Source organism: Mya arenaria, chromosome 6 (assembly GCF_026914265.1).
Source record: "Mya arenaria isolate MELC-2E11 chromosome 6, ASM2691426v1".
NCBI lineage: Eukaryota > Metazoa > Mollusca > Bivalvia > Myida > Myidae > Mya > Mya arenaria.
In genome coordinates, this window is record NC_069127.1 from 25,621,720 (window position 1) to 25,641,187 (window position 19,468).

The following is a 19,468-nucleotide window of genomic DNA, read 5'->3' on the forward strand; positions in this document are numbered from 1 at the left end:
TTCTGTATCTTTTATTTCTCTGACGAATAAATCAGTCAACAGCTGTTTTTCTTACAGATAATTTAATATATTTGAGGAAATATTATAGCTGTACTAGATGAAATCATGTTTATCAACACAGAAAGTTAAAAGTGGAATAAGCTAAATGAAATGGGATCCTGATTAATGTTTTTTACTATCAATTGATGTTAATATTGAAATACTGATAAATGATATTCATTTGAATTACTCTTATAACATAATCAATACGTCATATGCTAAGTGGATTCTTGAATGAATACCGCAGATGAAATATAATATTTTGCATACAGAACGGAACTGCATACAAAACGAAACTGCAAAATGAAAGAAATTATTATTTTTGACAATTAAAGAAACTAGACACCACATTATCCCAAAATAAGCCATTTTATTTCCTCAAAACAAACTTAGAACTGTCTAGACACTATTTTCAAATTACTGTTATTTACGAGGTAGACAAACTAAATTTGGCAATGGTAAAATATTAAAAAAATGAAAAAGATACATGCGTCGTTAGCGATGTGATACTCAATGTGTTGTACACAGCATATCAATATTATGTAAGTTTTTGAAAATTTTCTTTTTTTTTTGCATTTGTATCATGGTGTCTAGTTCCTTTAAAAGGATTTTATGAAGCCAAAACTAACCTAAGTAGCTAGAAATCACCTGCAAAAGTCCAAAAGAAAATCTTTCCTCTTTGATATTCCTGTTTGAATCAAGAACTTCCAAACCACATCTAATAGCAGTGAATAACAGCAAAACTAAGTTCCTGGAAATAAATAAATCCCCTAATGCTTTATTGTAGAATCATCTAAATTACTGTAATGCTACATGCGAATATATTGAATCATCTGATTTTAACCACAGCAACAGTTCCTGAGCATTGAAGCACTAAAATTATATCCTACAGGAGTGTGCACAATTGAGCAACAAGACTCCCGACAAATAGAGCTCAGCAACAGTAAGTCCCTAATCCCCTTTAATATCTACTATATCTTTCAACATCTACATCCGCTCCTGGACAATATGCCCCCCTCCGGATATCTATATCCTGAGGAAATGTAGAAGCCAGTATCTAAGATGGCTATCAGGTCCATCCAAAGTCTCTACGTACTCAATGCCTGCCTTCCATGAGTAATAGGTACATACTATAATACCATTTCCTTCATATAGAACTAGCCATGTACATCAACCACACCTAGGTAATCCCCTAGTTTTATAACTTAGACCAAACTTTTTTAAATGCTTTGGTTAAGGTTACATTTTTTTTTTCAAAAATAGGTAGGGGGCAGGTAGGCTTCTTATTTTTTTTTTTTTTTAGTAGGCTTTATGTTATAATGTTATTGTCATCATGGGAGAGTTGCAGAAAAAACAATCATCTGTATAGAGGTTTTTTTAACAACTGAGAATAAAAAAAGTAGGATAGGCGCCTATTAGGTAGAGTCAGGTAACCCAAACCAAATGTTTTTGTTTTTTTAAGGCTTTATAACAAAGTCAAAAGGCATACCTTTAAAGAAAAAGGTAAATTAATCAATGATCAAAACAAGGAGTGTAGCTGTGACCCCTTCTTTTCCATGTTACTAGGGAAATGTTGAGTGAATGGTAAATGGTTATCAAACAGTTGATGTTCTACATCAGATAGCAGCTGAGACTATCTGATTCCAGTAAACATAAGGAACAAAGCACCCATATGGCACATCATGAAAGTCAGATAGTCTGTGTAAAATCCCTCTAGAGCTAAATAATAAATCACCCCAAGAACTCAATATCTGCTTCTATTTCTAAATGCAGTTATTGAGTTATTGCACTAAGATGATGTTATGTTTCTATGTTAAATGTTCAACAATAAAAACAAAACGTATCTTAATATTTCATCTGATGTCACATCCTTATTAATTATCTTGTTCCTGAGGAAATATACAAGCAGTCAGGTAGATGGTAATCGATTAAACTGCACAAGGAAGTGAATTGTCTCGCTGGAGATAATGGACTAGCTAGTCTTTAAATATAAGTGCTAAATGCACTGGTATTGATGCAGACACTTATAATGGCTCATTTTAACAAGCATCATCTAGGATGAGAGTTAGTGCAGTAGAAACAACAGTGGATCATCATCATCATCATCATCATCATCATCATCATCATCATCATCATCATCAGCATCAGCAACAATGACAGCAACAAAGAACACAGGCATTTAAAGCACTATCAAGGATGAGAGTGAGTGTAGTAAAAACAACAGTGGTGACATTATCGTCATCATCATCATCATCATCATCATCATCATCATATCCGCAGCAGCAGCAGCAACAATGACAGTAACAGAGAACACAGGCATTTAAAGCACCATCATGGATGAGAGTGAGTGTAGTAAAAACAACAGTGGTGGTGTCATCATCATCAGCAGCAGCAGCAGCAGTAGCAACAAGGACAGAACCAATGAACACGGGCATTTAAAGCAACATCAAGGATGAGAGTGAGTGTAGTAGAAACAACAGTGGTGGTGTCATCATCATCATCATCATCATCCTTATCCTCATCATCCTCATCATCATCATCCACATCATCAGCAGGGGCAGCAGCAGCAGCAACATCAGCAGTAACAGTTGTATTAGCAGCAACATCAGCAGCTGCAGCAACAACAACAACAACAACAGCATCATCAACAGAGAACACAAGCATTTAAAGCATGAATCAAAATATACATTAAATAAATGATTGTTAACTGTAAGAATAAAGCTAAAAATCAAATCATGTGCTGTATTCATACAGCAATACATAACTGTTGCAAATTATATACAGGCATTTAATATTTGTTTCAACAAGATCATTAATCAAGTTCACCAAAAATCAGCCAAGTTCAACATTCTTGTAACCTCAACATAATATTTATTTTCATTGGCTGATACCTTCATAAAATAAATTTGCTGTAGACAGAACACTTTTGGTTTTTAGTGAGACTGACAAAAAAGAATATGGCAATACATGAATATGTGGACTTTTCTTGACAGGAATTGCCGTAATCTTTAACCCCTGGTCAACTATCAGTAGCATTGTTTTCTCCTGGTAAATTACCCCATTTTTCTCCTAATTTGCAAGTCTGATTGTCTGCTTTGAGCTTGTAATTGCCCCATCACACATCTGCACTTTTGGGGGCAGGGAAACTTTAACCATTGATGCAGGAGCCTGTCTTGGATAAGGTACTGAGCATTAGTTTAACTTAGCTTAACAGTTAAGGGTCTGCTAGGCTGATATATTGACTTGGGGAGTTGCAGACAAACAGAATTACTTTCTTGACTTTCTCACAGTTTAACAAACTACTTAATGAGTTCTGAAATCAAAATCAGTCGATTTTGGAAATAGATTGAAGATTGATTTGATTTCTCGTGGCTCCTTTTTCACATTTTTTAGGTGTGGGTGATCTTCACATAGTCAAAAATTCTTGAAACCATTATTTACACACTGATTTTATACAACGGGGAAATTTATATTTCACTAGGTCTGAAATGCGTGACGTGCGTAATCAATATGCGAAAAAAAATAAAAATACAAAACCCTCGTGAACTTGTCAGCATTATGATGATAAGGGAGTTAATCACATATATTTAAAGTGATGTGCTTATATGCGACTTCAAGCAATAAATGATTTAATTACCATCAATTAGTTCTGTAAGAAAAAAAACTTCCAGGAAATATTTTTGTCTTTTTGTTCTTAACAACAAAGAATATTTTTACTGATATTCAAAAGATTTTCTTTTCTATGAGAGCATCATTTTAGTACCCTGTAAGTGTGCTGGTCCGCCTTTTTAACGCAAGCAGATGGAACAAGTTTAACATGAAATACCTTAAAATAGCCACTTAAGTTTTCAAAGCGGAGCCCAGAAATGGCACTGAAATTTTACAGGTTAATTTAATCACAGAAAACAAAGCGGTGCACCTGCCTTCAAACACTGTGGAATGCAGGTCATTAGAATCCCATAAAATTCTCATAAACTTTTGAGAAACCTAGCCACCAATCATGTTGATTTAATTATCTCTTTTAAAATACGGGGAAATGTAACAGTTTCTTGCCAAATTTCCAAATTTCAAGATACCATGCAGTTGTATTGCGTCTTCATTTTTATTTCTTTTCACTGCTTTTTAATACAAAAATATACATTATATATTAAAAATTGCATTGTCATAAATACTATTATTACATGATCTATAAATAAACCTTCCATGATTGGACGAAGAGCGTTGTCATATGATGCATAATAATGATGGAAAAACACTTCAAATACGCCATACTGACTTATCTGTTTAAAGAGCGGATACAGTTTATCCCATGACGTCATGATATATCATATAGTATCACGTAAAAAAAACAGTTATGTACTTATTATCTGTGAAAAATGCAGTTCATATTGACCACACTAGAACTCCGCGAGTCGGATGTGTCGCCTGACGAATTATTTACTGTCGACATTATAGCTGTTAGATTGGCATTTTATTCATTTATAGACAATGATGTTGCCATTTAACTTCAAGTGTAGGTGGCATTTGAACCCTCAATCAGATATACCTACGGAATAAGTTTCAGGTTGAAACCTCCTATAGTTTACGAGATATGCCACGGACAAAATCTAAGCAAGAAAATTAACAAAGGGCAATAACTCTAAAAATATGGCAGAAAGAGTAACGGTTCTTGTGCACTGCACTTGCCCTCAATGAGATCTATCTAGCTATGAAGTTTCAAGTTGATACCTCTTATATTCTTCAAGATATGCCTCGGACAAAACTTTAAGCATGAAAATTAACAAAGGGCAATAACTTTAAAACTAAGAAAGCAAGAGTTACTGTTATTGTGCACTGCACTTGCCCTCAATGAGATATATCTAGCTATGAAGTTTCAAGTTGATACCTCTTATATTCTTCAAGATATGCTCCGGACAAAACTTTAAGCATGAAAATAAACAAAGGGCAATAACTTTAAAACTAAGAAAGCAAGAGTTACTGTTATTGTGCACTGCACTTGCCCTCAATGAGATCTATCTAGCTATGAAGTTTCAAGTTGATACCTCTTATATTCTTCAAGATATGCCCCGGACAAAACTTTAAGCATGAAAATTATCAAAGGGCAATAATTTTAAAACTAAGAAAGCAAGAGTTACTGTTATTGTGCACTGCGCTTGCCCTCCATGAGATCTATCTACATATGAAGTTTCAAGTTGATAACTCTTATATTCTACAAGATATGCCCCGGACAAAACTTTAAGCATGAAAAATAACAAAGGGCAATAACTCTAAAAATATGGAAGCAAGAGTAACAGCTCTTGTGCACTGCACTTGCCCTCAATTAGATCTATCTACATATGAAGTTTCAAGATGATACCACTAATAGTTTAGGAGATATACCCCGGACAAGCGAAAATGGGACGCGGCCGCCGCCGCCGACAAAAGTAACCCCTATATGTCGTCTTTTCAGGCAACACAAAAAGCATTATTTACCTTGGTTATCAAGGGTTTAAGAATTTTTTTACACAAACAGATAAGTTTGAAACACAAATCACTCTTACAAACACATGGAAAATATCATACAATTAATGGCTCTTCAATCCTACCTTAAAGGCAGCCAAGGCCTAAAACAAAAATACATCTACCTTACCTATGGAATACGCACAGACGCTACCGTTTTTATAGTCAGTTTGAAAAAAAATAAAATGAAAAAATAAAAAAAATAAAAATGTTTTAATTAATTATTTTTACAGAAAGCCCTGTTCTAATTTTAGAATTGAAGTAACTAACACAATTTGCATGCATTAGTACCAAATAGTAACAAATACATCTAAAAATAGATTATTACTACCATAACCAGATATTGAAAAAAACCTATTTCAAATCAGATTTTTGTGATACTTTTTCCATTCTAAAGATCGTTTAATTTTTTGCATTTTTTTATATGAGCTTCGGTGCCATTAACTTTAGTACTAAGTCATGATTTGAATTATAATCAGAACTTAATCTATGGGCATATATAGTCAATCATATTAATTTTCCTAGAACAATATTTTAACAGCCTTGATAGATGGAAAACTTAATTAAAAAAGCAGTTATCTATAGACAAAATTCTATCTCGGAACAAATCATACCCAAGAGCATTTATGAATTATTACTCAACTGGAAATTCAATCTTTTGAGAAAACGCTTTATTAATTTAATATTAGATTGTTGATCATAATTGTCCCAAAATATTGATGAGCATGTTCTACTGAATTACATTTCAATAATGATTTCTGAACCCTCAAGAAGTTTGCATAACAGATAAAGTGATGTTGTATAATGCACCAGTCAATTGTAAAACCTCCCCAGGCCTGCGGAATAGCTGGGACTTTGACTTTCAGTCCAGTCAAACCCGGGTAAACTTTCGGCCCTGCGGGGCCGAACTGCTTGTAAAATCCCCGCCAAATGACCCTGCACCCCAGGGACCCTAGGTAAGGCCCATTCCCTGCTATGTTTGGCGCGAGGACAATACCACCGCATTCACCCGGCACTGCATGCCGCCACCGGGAAGGTTAAAACACGGCCCATTTCCCCGGCTATTCCCAGTATACCCCCAGACCTGGGGGGCCGTGGTTACAATTGACTGGTGAATAATAATAATAACAATATAAGGATGTTTGCTTACCAAAATAAAAGGGATCTAGTGGTATAATTCACCCAACTGCAACCTTCTTACTCCCAAATAAGCAGTACCACAATTAATACAGTTGTTTTCATTTACCGAAAAGGATAAATAAATATCGAAGAAAACATTGTTTCTTATGAGGGTTATCGGAAATTAATTTATTAGAAAGGTCCAGAAAACACGGTATTTCTACCTTATGAGAGAATCATTGATTGCTGTAAAACTTTAGGGAACCACCAGTCTTTAAAAATTTGTGCCTTTTCAGCTATAAAATACATGGTTAAAATCTCGTTATCAGTAATGGATATTTCCCAAAAATGCATTATTTAGTAAGAAGTTAAAGGTTTATCACTTTATGTTTGTTACATTGATTACAAATACAAGTATCACTTTAAACAATCAAATAATTTAAATGTGCAATTTAGCCCTAAGATAACCTGTTGACAACTTATCCAAGCAGGCTGCTGGTTGTTTTTCAACAGTTCAATACACAAATAAAGCGATTAGATTTTGTCAACAAATAATAAACATGGCTGTGTATGATCCATTCAAAATCTTTGACCACCTCCCACAAAGAACCTCCCACATTTGATCTGGGCTGGTATTCAATAGTGGTCCTTAGATTTGATATAAGAACGATGTAGCTAAGCAGATCACTTGTTATAAATAACTGACCAATGATGTGAATGAAGTCAATGATGTATGACCATGAGAACTTAAGTTGTTTATTGAATACTACCCCAGGCAAAGCTATATTGGGCTCCCATCCGTGTTATGTCAATTCAATTATGTACATGTCTCTCATCCAACACATCCTGGAGCCCCAAACAGATACACATTCGCTTGGCCTCTCAAAAAAATGATATCTGAGTACAGACAAGAGCATTATTCATATTTGCTTATATACATGTCTGCAAAATTGAGTTTAAAGGGACTAGACACCAGATGATACAATTGCAAAAAAAAAAGAGAAAATTGTCAAGACTTACATAAAATTGATAACGTGTACAACATATTGACAGCGACATTATTGTTGCGTTTATTCTTTTAATCATGTATAATGATTTGTAATCAGCCTTATACTTTGAGCTTGCATTAACAAGTACAGGCAGAAATACTGTATTTGCCGATTCTGGACCATGTGGTGTCTAGTACCTTTATGGAATCTGACCCACAAATAAGCTTGTTCTCGGATAGCTCCAATTACCTTCCTGTTAAATAATAATGCCTGACCCGATGCAGTTTTGGTATCATATGGAAGGTATTCGCTTACTTATATGTAAAATAAATGACTGAAAGTTAACATCATAATACATACAGTTATAACAGTTTCTATATTTGCTATATATTTCAACTGAAATTGGAGGAAAAAGACATTTTTTGCAACTGTTGATGGACAAAAAGTGTGCTTATTTGTTACATAACTTCTAATAATTGTTATATATAAGTTAACTATAATTGTAAAACTTTTTGTCCAGAAAGACAGGCCAAGCAACTAATTTCACCGCCTATCCTGAATTCTGGGGAATGTAATGTCACTGTACATCCTGATACATCCCGCATGTAATATAAGCCAGCATCCAATCACCTCCATAAATTCAGCTCACGATGTCCCATCAATCAAATTGCATGTCCCCATTACCACTGGTCACTTTCTGATTAATTCTGGTGTCCAGTCTCCCTAGGGAGCGAAAAATGGACACAATTGTTTGTGACACGCTGCTTCTCTTTTATTCAAGCTCTGGAACTAAGGATATACATGTAACACAGTACCTCCAATCAGTAATGCCTTTTGTATAGTTCATAACTTAAGACAAAATTCAATATTGATCTTATCCTTATCTTAAGACATGCTTCAGTGATTCCATTCAGCCTATTGGTCAGCTAAATATACAGGCCAATTAAAACACTCAGTTTCTTATCTAAAGTTCAATCTTAGTTGCTTACTGAATACAGCCTTCATTTCATCACTTGTTCAAGTTTACCCAAGAAGTATAATCCATGTTCACTAACATGGAATCCGTGTAGGGAATTGGCACATTAGCCCAAAGGGTAAACACTAGTAATAATTCCATCTGGCTTATTGAAATTCTTCTTCAACACGCCCAACATGCTTGTTGACATTTTGTAAAGCAAACTAGCAGTTCTATTTTAAAAATAGAAGTTATCGATATTTCTGTGACTTACATTTCAATCAAAAAAGGCGTGATCAGCGCAATTCTTCATTTTGATATGGCGATAAATATAACACTGATGTTGCATATTATCGGTATGTCAGGTAGGAAAGAAATCCGGTATACTGAATGATAAAAAATATCATGAGAAAATAGCGAAATTTACGGGCTTCTTACAACTTTGGATTCGGAATTGTACAATTTCGGCTTCAACATCAACACCCGGCGGGCATGTTCCATAAAAAACAAATGTCTTATAGTGTGGAATGCATAAGCATCTTCTTCTTGTCATGAAACTGGGCCATAAATCTCACGCTGCCTAAGAGTGCTCTCTGGGCCACTAAGAGTGCTCTAGCTGGGACGCCCATAAAGATACGGGCTGGATCTATACAATAAATGTTCATATGATATATAATTGAAACACAGTTTATGCCAAGAAACTGACTGAAAATCCCAATCCTCAAAATAACGTTAGTTTAAGTTATGATGAATTCAGGCCCAAAGCAGAGTTTAGGTGCTCACTGAGACCCTTCTTAAAACTGTTTTCAATAGAAATTTCTAGCAAGTATTTAACTTAACAAACTTTGATTGTCTGAAATTTCTAGCTCCCAATCCTGATTTCATGATTAATCCTGAATTTTATTATCCTGGAACTTATTCAGGAATGTAATCTGCCTATATACAGTCATTTTCTTCTCGCTAGTTAGAGCTAGAGTTATAGAAGGGTGCTGCGCCCTGTCATCCTGTAGCACCCTTCTGTCCTCATGGAAACTAGCAATTGTGTGCTTCCTGCCTTCGTAGAATAAAATGAATTTCTTTATTTTGATTAAAACTTATACCATGGTCATATATACATCTCAACTTGACGTATTTTGCAGTTGGCACCCTAATAAAACTTCATTTAAACACAATTCCAACCATTCTCTGTCAAATTCATCAAGTTCAAGGTCTTCACAGCCATAGTTCAATACAATGTGCCGTTTTCATGCTAAAACACCCTGTCCCTCTTTTTGCAGCATCTTGCCCTTTTTAAAACCTTTTATGTACCTTTTCTAAAGCATATCTCTGAGAGTAATTTTTAGGTTATCATAAAAGTAAAGCTCGCTTGCTGAAGATTTATTTCATTCATAAAATTCCTTTCACACCAAAGAGACGCACAACATTCCAGATGCAGAGTTAGCGGCAGTATTAAAGACCAGGTAAGGCTGGCGAAGCAATTAGTGAAGAAACAGGAACAGAGGTCAGTGCCACCATGACACATGGGTGCAGTAATCATGATAAAACCTAGTGGAGATGACACCATGGAAGCTGCTGATGACTTTACCAGACCCCCGACATCATGATAAAACTGCAGTGAAACACCCAGTAGTGGCAGACAGAAGCTCATGGTAGCAGACTGGTTCTTAGAGGCAAACACTGACTTGCAGTACCAGACTGTTTCTTAGAGGCAGACACTGGCTTGCAGTTGTAGACTTATTCATTAAAGCAGAAACTTGCTTGCAGTAGCAGACTGGTTCTTAGAAGCCAACACTGGTTTGCAGTGCAGGCTGTTTCGCAGAAGCAGACTGGTTAGTAGAAGTGGACACTGGCTCGCAGTAGCAGACTGGTTCTTAGAAACCGACACTGGCTCACAGTAGCAGACTGGTTCTTAGAAGCTGACACTGGCTTGCAGTAGTGGACTGGCTCGCAGAAGCAGACTGGTTATTAGAAGAGGACACTGTCTCGCAGTAGCTGACTGGTTCTTAAACGCCAACACTGGCTTGCTTAGCAGACTGGCTCGCAGAAGCAGAGTAGCTCAGAGTAGCAGACTGGCTCACAAAAGCCAAATGGCTCACAGAAGCAGACTGGCTCACAGAAGCAGAAACAGGTATTTGAACCCGAGTCTTCACAAGCAAATTTTCTATTTTAGCCTTATAAACATATAAGCAGGAAAATGATTATCTAAAAATTAAAGAAAACATAATCCTGGGGCAGCATTCAAATGGACACGAGCAATAAAGGTCCAAGGACGGGCCGGCACTTACAATTGGCATTATAAGCTACAGCCCTGGAAGAAACTGGAGTTGTTTTGAATATTCTTACATCACATCCAACAGTTCTTTGAGGAGAAACTGCGGGAAACTAATCACTGTTTTCAAGGATCTTTACATATGCATTTTAAACCTGTACTCTTGTGGTTTAGAACCAATCTAATTTGACAGTAAAATTTTAATTTAAAAGGGTACTCTTGGAGGTAAGTATCAAGCGATAAAGCATTCTCGGTTACATTGCCAGCAATACAGTTCCAGAAGTTGTTCTATAACGTTCGTCGCACAGGTAAAAAAGGTGAAAGAAAACAAATTCAAATAATATGTTTTTTTGTTATTGGAATCAAAATTCTCAACCTTAAAAAATATTGATGGCCTCACTTCCTAATGTCGAAGCTATAAAAATCCCATGTTTTCAGTAGCAATGCTTAAAGTATTTAATCTTGGTAATTTGATCACACATTGGTTTTACAAAATGCCGAAGTTACAATTGTTGTCTTACAATTGTTGTCGTTACTATTTCTGAAGGTTCTGCATTTTTACTTCTCTGTGAGATGTCCACTCATTACTGGACATTTTGAACACATGATACAACACCATTTTCTCATTGGACTATTTACTCGGCAATTTGCAGCTAGATGCAGTTTGCCATAATGATTTTAGTGATGTAAAAATTCCGAAACAGAAAAAATGCAGCTTTTGCATTTTGAAGCGAGGCCATGGATATATCTACAAGCCTACTGTGAATATCTGAACCTATCCCAACATGCACTAGAATACTGTAACTTGACAGAGATCTCTTAGCACTGAAACAAGGAAATGAAATTACAGACCAACAGCAGGTGCAACACCACAAAGGTAAATGCACATTTCATAGGAAATTTTCTCTTTTATCCAATTGGAATCAAGTGCTTCAATGAGCACAAACATCCTTCCTTCTACACAAACTTAATGAAGTTTTACAGTTATACTGAAAAAATGGTCAGAATTTTATAAAAAAAGAATTTCTTTATTTCATTATATGCTGCCGTATGAGGGTTTTTTTTCAAGGCCAATTCTGGAGTTCCAGCAATTATCACGAGCATAATTTCTCTTACAGTGATAATGGTAAAAAGTTTTGTCAAGAAATAAATAACAAAGAGGCATTTGCATACAGATATCAACTTGAATTCCTTCAGGAATACAATATTTATTGGCATATTACTGGGTAATTTTGGATGTATTACAAAAGAAACTGATGAAAGAAAAAAACTCCCAATCAAGACTGAATAATAATGTTCTCTAGCAGACCAGATCATATTCTTCCTACCTGCTTTTTGGATAGAGAGTTGTCAATTTAATTATACGTAATAGTTAGATGACATGAAGTAAATACTTAATGAATAAGAATGGGGAGAGTGAGCATAGAAAACGAACCCTTCTTAATCATTAAGAAATTACTTTAGGTCATCTAACTGACTTAGAATACAACCTCGTTGGCTGATACACTGACAACACAAAATCTGACAGAGGGAGTGCGTATCGAATGAGTAGGCGGACCTTTAAACAACCACGAATGTTGAAATTCTCAATGATTATTTAAAATCTAGTACTTAATGATTGCCTACCTGCAATTTCAATGGCTTAAAATGTTGGTTGTGTTGTTGTTTTTTTGCTGCAATACCATTGGGTGAAATATGTTCTGCTACTGTTCGAAAATGACCTTAGCATTTCAAATTGTTGATGTATTGAAAGATTGTGGTTTTTGCTCCCCCCAAAACACCGAGTGAGTTTCTAATCAGGTGCAACATCTTCATCCTGTCAATCGACTGCTCACATCAAAGCAAGCACTGAGTCAGCCATTGAGTGTATTCTTTTACCATCAACCTGGAACTTACTAATAAGGGATGGGCTCATATCCCGCTAAGGATCCATACATGTACAGTTTGCATGGGTTTTACATCATTGACAAATCAATTTTATATGGCGGGAATGAAAATCTAGCAATTGATTTATAGTCCCCAAAATTATGCTTTTTGAAGTGCCGAAACTTACTGTTAAAATCACTTTTGGGGTGGAACAAATTGACTGTATATTTGTTACAAATAATGCATCACAACCTGGCTTTTATTAGCTGATTATTGATGAGTAACTTTGCTAATTAGTTTGTTTGCAAACAGCAATATCAGCTATCATAATAAATAAGGTGAACTGGGAGCCAGCCATGCAATAACAAAAGAAATCAGTACATTGTTTAAACTTAAACTGCACAATCACCTAGAGGTCAATGACACCAAAACACTTTCATGAAAACATAACAATTAGAAGAAACATTTTAACCGGAAAACTACAATTTACCTGATAGTACAAATATCAATTCAGTATCCTAATAAAAATAATGTAAGGGGGAAACATCCATAAATTTCCTTAGTCTTAATTACATGCTTAAAAGCTCCTACGGAAGTTTCTTCCCAATCCTTAGCAATATAGCCTTCCCACTTGTGATTATTTGCTTGTATTAGTGGAATGGCAAAGCGGAATTCTTTCTTTCATTGCAAGACAATAAACAATTCTCTGACAGGTTTTTACATTAAACGGGTAAGTAGCGTTTTTTTTCAACAGAAAAAGAGCATTACCTTAAGGCTTCCCCACTGATACTATACACGCTGCAATTATTAGTTCAACACAAGACAGATAACAAGGTGGCGATGACAAGGTGGATAAACAAAAGGCCTCTATGAAGACTTTGCTGAATTCCCTGAAGGCATTCCAAGAGAGACAGTACCGACATTGTAGATATTCATCTATGGTTTGATTGTAACATAAGGTTCAGCCAAGAATTCCGAGGATTTGATTGATAAAATATTTGCAGAGCTGTTTTCGGTTTTAGTCTGTTCAAACAAGAGATGCTTTTATGAGTGTAAGAATTATCTGAATCGAATCATGAAAGAAGAGTTCAAGAACCATTATTTTAATTAATCCCAAATCAGATTAGAACCAAGTAATCTCAGAACCACCCATGAATAATGATAAATGAATTTTTCACAGAAATATTTGCTTCTTTCATTGTAAATAGTAGAAATAAAGGATTTAAAAAATATTTCAACTTAAAATCATAATATTTACTTTTTGTATGATAATGCACCGAAAGTTTGACTTACCTTTAAATCCGCTTATTCTAACGCTAACTTTAAACACCAGTATGGATTAATTCCGATGGAAAATCACAGACACTGAAACAAGACTATACTTAAAACTTCTATTACATAATAAATTCTAAGCCGCCTGTTATTTTCGTAGATTTAATCCCTCTTGAGAGTCTTAAAAAGCAGTGATTCGACTCCTAATTGAACACCAAGGCAGCGAGTTTACAGAAATTAACAAAAAACACACAGCAATCTTTAATGAGCCATGTACACCAGAGTACAAATATTTGAAAACATCCACGGTGGGGTAATCTGGCCAACAGTGATTGTATGCCAGAGAGGACTCCTGCTAGTACATAATGTTTCTAAATGTTGCTGATTTTCTCAACATAAAGTACCAACATAAAGTACCGGCAACGAAGCCACAGAAAATACCTGTGTCTACCACTGCTCTTCCAGATTTCTCTGATAATAAATTGAATCCAAAAAATTTATATGGTAAGGCATAAACCATGGGAACTATAATGGAAGATACTGTATGGCAGGGAGTTTTCTTCTTGTCGATGCACTTTAACAATATGGTTGCATTTAAAGATGTGTTGTCTTCCAACAAAAAATTAAAGGCGCATAATAATGCCAATTTTTATTTTTATTTTTTTAATGCATAATTTATGTTTTTAACGCATTTGTCTTTAATGATCAAAACTAACAAAGCACAATATGTGTACAGATAAAAAAATATTAACAATATTATGGTGCTTTATTTAAAAGTGGAATTTGTGTTAACAACTAGCTATTAATTGAAGGATGCTACATATAAAGGCTAAAAAATTTTGTCATCTGTACACAAATCATATTTTTTTGTTTTGATCATAAAAGGCAAATTATACCATTACAAATTTTGGCACGACTATCTATATTGTGCCAAGTTAAAGCTGCACTCTCACAGATCAACTTTTTTTATTCTCTTTGGCAAGACATAGCATTTTTTGTCGCATCGATTTTTAAATATTTTTTAACAATTAAAAGACCTGATTTTTTTTATCCTTTATTATCCCTGTAACAAGCATTTGTTCACATTTCAGACAAAATTATTTTTTGTCCCCAGCTCTAATATAACGCGAACAAGTCCCCTTTGAGCTCAACAAATTTAACTTAATTGCTACAGAAAAAATATTCATGAAAATCATCAGAAAAAACACTAAGCAATGCCAAAGAAAAATTAAGAAATTCTGCAGAAAATATCACATTTCCCTACAAAACTGACACAGCATATCATTTTAATCAAGCTATATCAGGTTATATAAAGAGCAAAAATCATGGTAATAAAAGTATAATGATTACTTTCATTCTAAAAGCTCTTTTTAATTTCTTAGATGTTGCGTGTAAAGATATAGTCAAATTTGAAATCAAGAAAACATGCCAAACAAGAAACCATAGAAAACATAGTTACAGCATTCTAGGTGTCTAAAGTAATAACAGTAATTAAAAAGCTACATTTTCACAGGAAAATTAATAGCTCTCTCTGCGCGAGGTGTTCAATACTAGTTTCCAAGCAATTTGGTAAACATCTCACAGCGCGTGGTCTGTTCCTTAAAATGTTATTGAAGGAGATGGAACGATCCATACTAGTTGGATATAACATACATATAGGTACGCGACAAAACAACGACAAAATAACTGTGGAAATCAACATTTGTGAACACTTCCGCACCGTGCGAAATACCTTTCTATGACCTCATTTTATGACACAAAAAAAAACGCAAAGGAACATCTTGCAAAAGCTATCCCAGTACCACATATCCATCGGCAAAATAACTGTGAAAATCAACATATTTGATCAATTCCACTCCTAGTAAAATACTTTTCTATGAACTCATTTATGAAAAACATATGAAGATCATCTCGAAAAAGCATCTTTAATGTAAAGCGACACATCTACTTTTTATAAAATGGACAATAATTATATTATTGTCATTGTTTATTGATCTCGTCTGGGCCGCTTCAGAAACGTGTCACCACCTTTTTTGTCTATATACTTTAGAAGGCTGGGACCATCCATAGGGGTGACCTTCTGAACTAAAATGGTTTAAAACTATTGCCGTTTTCCCCAATTTGAAAAATACTAGGTCTTTTTCTGCCCATCTCACTTGTACAATCCGACCCATTCCTAATCCAAATATGTATACATGACTATTTCAGAAAAAAAATCCAAATGAGATGAAATTGCTGTAACAAAGAGCCAGGCTTCTCGACTTACATCTTGCCCCTAAAAATAGTTGGGGTTTTAGCATGGGAACATTTCATTCAGAATAATTGGTTATTCACAATTAAAAATGCATTCATCAGCACTTTTGGTTGACAAGGTTATATTACACTAATTTCACAAAGTTGCCTAAAATGATAACTTGGTTGATGTTTTTATTCCTAATAATGCCAGTTACTATTACACGGTTGAAAAACCTCAATTTTTACAAGTACTTTATCCCAAATTTACAAAAAGACCTTAATTTGAATTTCTTCACAAACCTGTAAATTTTATGTCGCAATTATAATTTCCAAAATAGTCTAGGGTCTTTTTTCCCAAAATGGACAGAAAAAAGCCTTGGATACTAGCATAATCTTTCACAAAAAAGAGGGCATAACTGGCCCTTGTGCCCAAGCCCCACCCACCCTGCATGATTGTATGTAACGAGAATAATCTGATTTACGGAAATTCTAGAATTCTCTTACTTTGACCTTTTTTACATTGTGCATCTCCGCATAATACAGGACACATACAATAACAAAATTACAAGAGAAAGCGGCTCTGTCAAGATTTGATTGAGTCGGATAATACCATTGTGGCACGATTGTCTATTATGATGTATAGGAATACAATACTTCTCTATTATAGGACTTGCATGGTTTTCTAGCAAACATTCCTGGCGAATATTTTAAGATGAAAAAACAACAATGCCATTTAATGATTTATATAAGCCTAAATTCAGACATTTGTCTGGGAAAAGAATTCACAAAAATTAATATTACTACCATAACTGCCCTGACTTATCAAATCTAAAGAACCCCATGTAGAGCCTATTAGAGTAAGTTTTTGTAAATCATTGAAATTGGATTTCTTATTGGATAGTTGATTGCATGGTTAGGCAAAAAATAAATGGTTTGGTAAGGGTTACATGCTTTCCCAAAACACGTAGGGTAGGTAAGTGTGTTTGTTGTTGTTGCTTTTTGCTAGTTTTTTTAGTTTTTATGTTAGAACATTATTGTCATCATTGGATAATTGCGTTCGTTTTCATTATAAAGCTTTTAAAGTTTTAAACCACATTTTAAAAGCCACACTTATATGTCTTATATTACAAACAAATATGTATATATATATAAATATATATTTTTTTACCAACTGACCATAAAAATAATAGGGTCGATGCCTATTTCATAGGTAGAGTCTGGTAACCTGAACCAAATGTATTTTAATTTTAGGGTTTACTTATCCTACTAGATAAGAATATTGTAACTGTATGCCTGAATGCTCATCTGTTGTTGTTTTTTCAGTTTATAAAGGGGCATAACTCAACTATTAGTAAAGCCAAAGTAATGGACATCTACACACATACACATATTGTCATGGGTAACCTGAGTGTACTAAGTTTCATGGAAATATCTTTAACAAATTCTGAGTTATGGCCAAATTAGTTTATGCACGCAATCATGACGCCAGTCCGCTGCTTAAAATAAGACTATGCGACAAATACCAGGACTTTTTTCTTTGAACAAACAGCAGAGCTCACGAGGTTCCATATAACATACAAAAGCCTTATATTCACATCAGAATGCATTTTCAAAGCGAATTAATGCAGCGATTCAGGAAATCTGAGGTGTTCATTTTTTTTAATTATCATTAACGCCTTTATAAGCAAAACCGAGCAGAACTCATCAGCCTCGCCTAGAAAACTGCCCACTCTGAAGAAGCAGCCCAGAGTATGTCCTACAAACAATGTCAATATGCTCAATGTTAATCCCAATAGCCTGGTAATGAGAAATTGATGTTTCAGTCTCGATTGTTTGCATTCTGATTTAATGGCTGAATATTCTAATTGCAGACTGCAGCCACATCTGAATCCCGTCTGACAGGAGCAGTCACCAGTGTCATCGGCATCGATAAATGGCATTTACTCGGGATAAAGTGCTGCAGGAAATCGCAATAACAAAAGAGAAAGGTGTCAAATGCAATAAACTTTATCAATGAAAGCTTCCTGAAAATAGTGATTTTCCTTAAAAGGTAAAAAGGTGCGTGACTTCTGTCACAGCCCACATCCTGTTCATTCCTAAACAAACCTTACTTTTTTTTAAAGGCAAGATGATCTCTTGGAATTGCTCATTTATTTGAAACAGACTTTTCAAATGGCTCCTTTATTTATCATTGTTGAAAACAACATTATGTTTGGGATGGAGTCTGATGAAATCATTTAACAAGTGTTCGGGATGGAGTCTGATGAATTCATTTAACATGTGGTCGGGATGGAGTCTGATGAATTCATTTAACATGTGGTCGGGATGGAGTCTGATTAATTCATTTAACAAGTGGTCGGGATGGAGTTTGATGAAATCATTCATAATAAGTGTTTTTTTAAGCAGTTTAGCTTAGTAAAGGGGCAATAACTCATTATAGCTTATCTTAAGGATTCAGTCGACACCCAGAACCAAATACTCCAAATGGGGCAGGTTAGACAAAAATTAACATGATGATTGTTCTTATGAAGTTGAAATTCTTGGGACAAAGGTTTTACATTATAAGGTTGCCACCTCTAAAACAATGTCATATGAAGTCATTGGTGCAACCCTGCAGAACAGTCACAGTCACCACTGAATGCAAGACTTGGGAAAGCAGGACAAATGACATAGGCGGGACTGAGACGTTTGGACGGGGATAATAAGTGGACATGTAAACGAAGCCTAAATCCTGACCATAACCTGACATGCCGCCAATTATGGGCAATTTGCCATCGATTCCAGACAAGGACACCAGTAACAGACTTCCAAGACAGAGAATTCTGAGACATAGTGTCTATGCCAAGACATCGCAAGGACAATTTTGATTGGGTGTCCGATATATATTGGCGGGAGATAAATGACTTTTAGAAAGTATGACTGTGAATTGCCATTGAAAAATTTAAGACATGTAATTTGCTCAATTCTTTTTATATTTAACCCTAAAATTTGTAGGACACAGTTCACAGAATTGCACTCAGCTCAGAGTATATATGACACTTTATAAGAGTTAGAAGAATAACATCTGATATGTAAGTTCAATTACAGAACTCGGCACTTATCTGTGTGTTTAGCATGTATAATTTTACAATATCCAATTAGAATACATGACTTCATGAATATAGTTTAACAGTGTTTTCAGTCTATGACAACATCAGGATTTCTGACAACCACTGAAGTAGTTTA

The 19,468-nt window shown here is 35.0% G+C and overlaps 1 protein-coding gene across 14 annotated transcripts in view; it reads right to left on the bottom strand.

The window, feature by feature from the left end:
- The window catches only part of LOC128238533 (CUGBP Elav-like family member 1-A), a 136,721-nt gene that overhangs the window by 64,149 nt on the left and 53,104 nt on the right, over positions 1 to 19,468 (bottom strand). The window contains exon 1 of one of the 14 annotated variants that reach the window (XM_052954545.1): positions 14,030 to 14,273. The exons of the other annotated variants lie outside the window; for them this stretch is intronic. The gene's annotated coding sequence lies outside the window, so the exon portion shown is untranslated. Of the gene's footprint in view, positions 1 to 14,029; positions 14,274 to 19,468 lie in introns of those variants that run through there. 14 annotated transcript variants of the gene reach the window in all.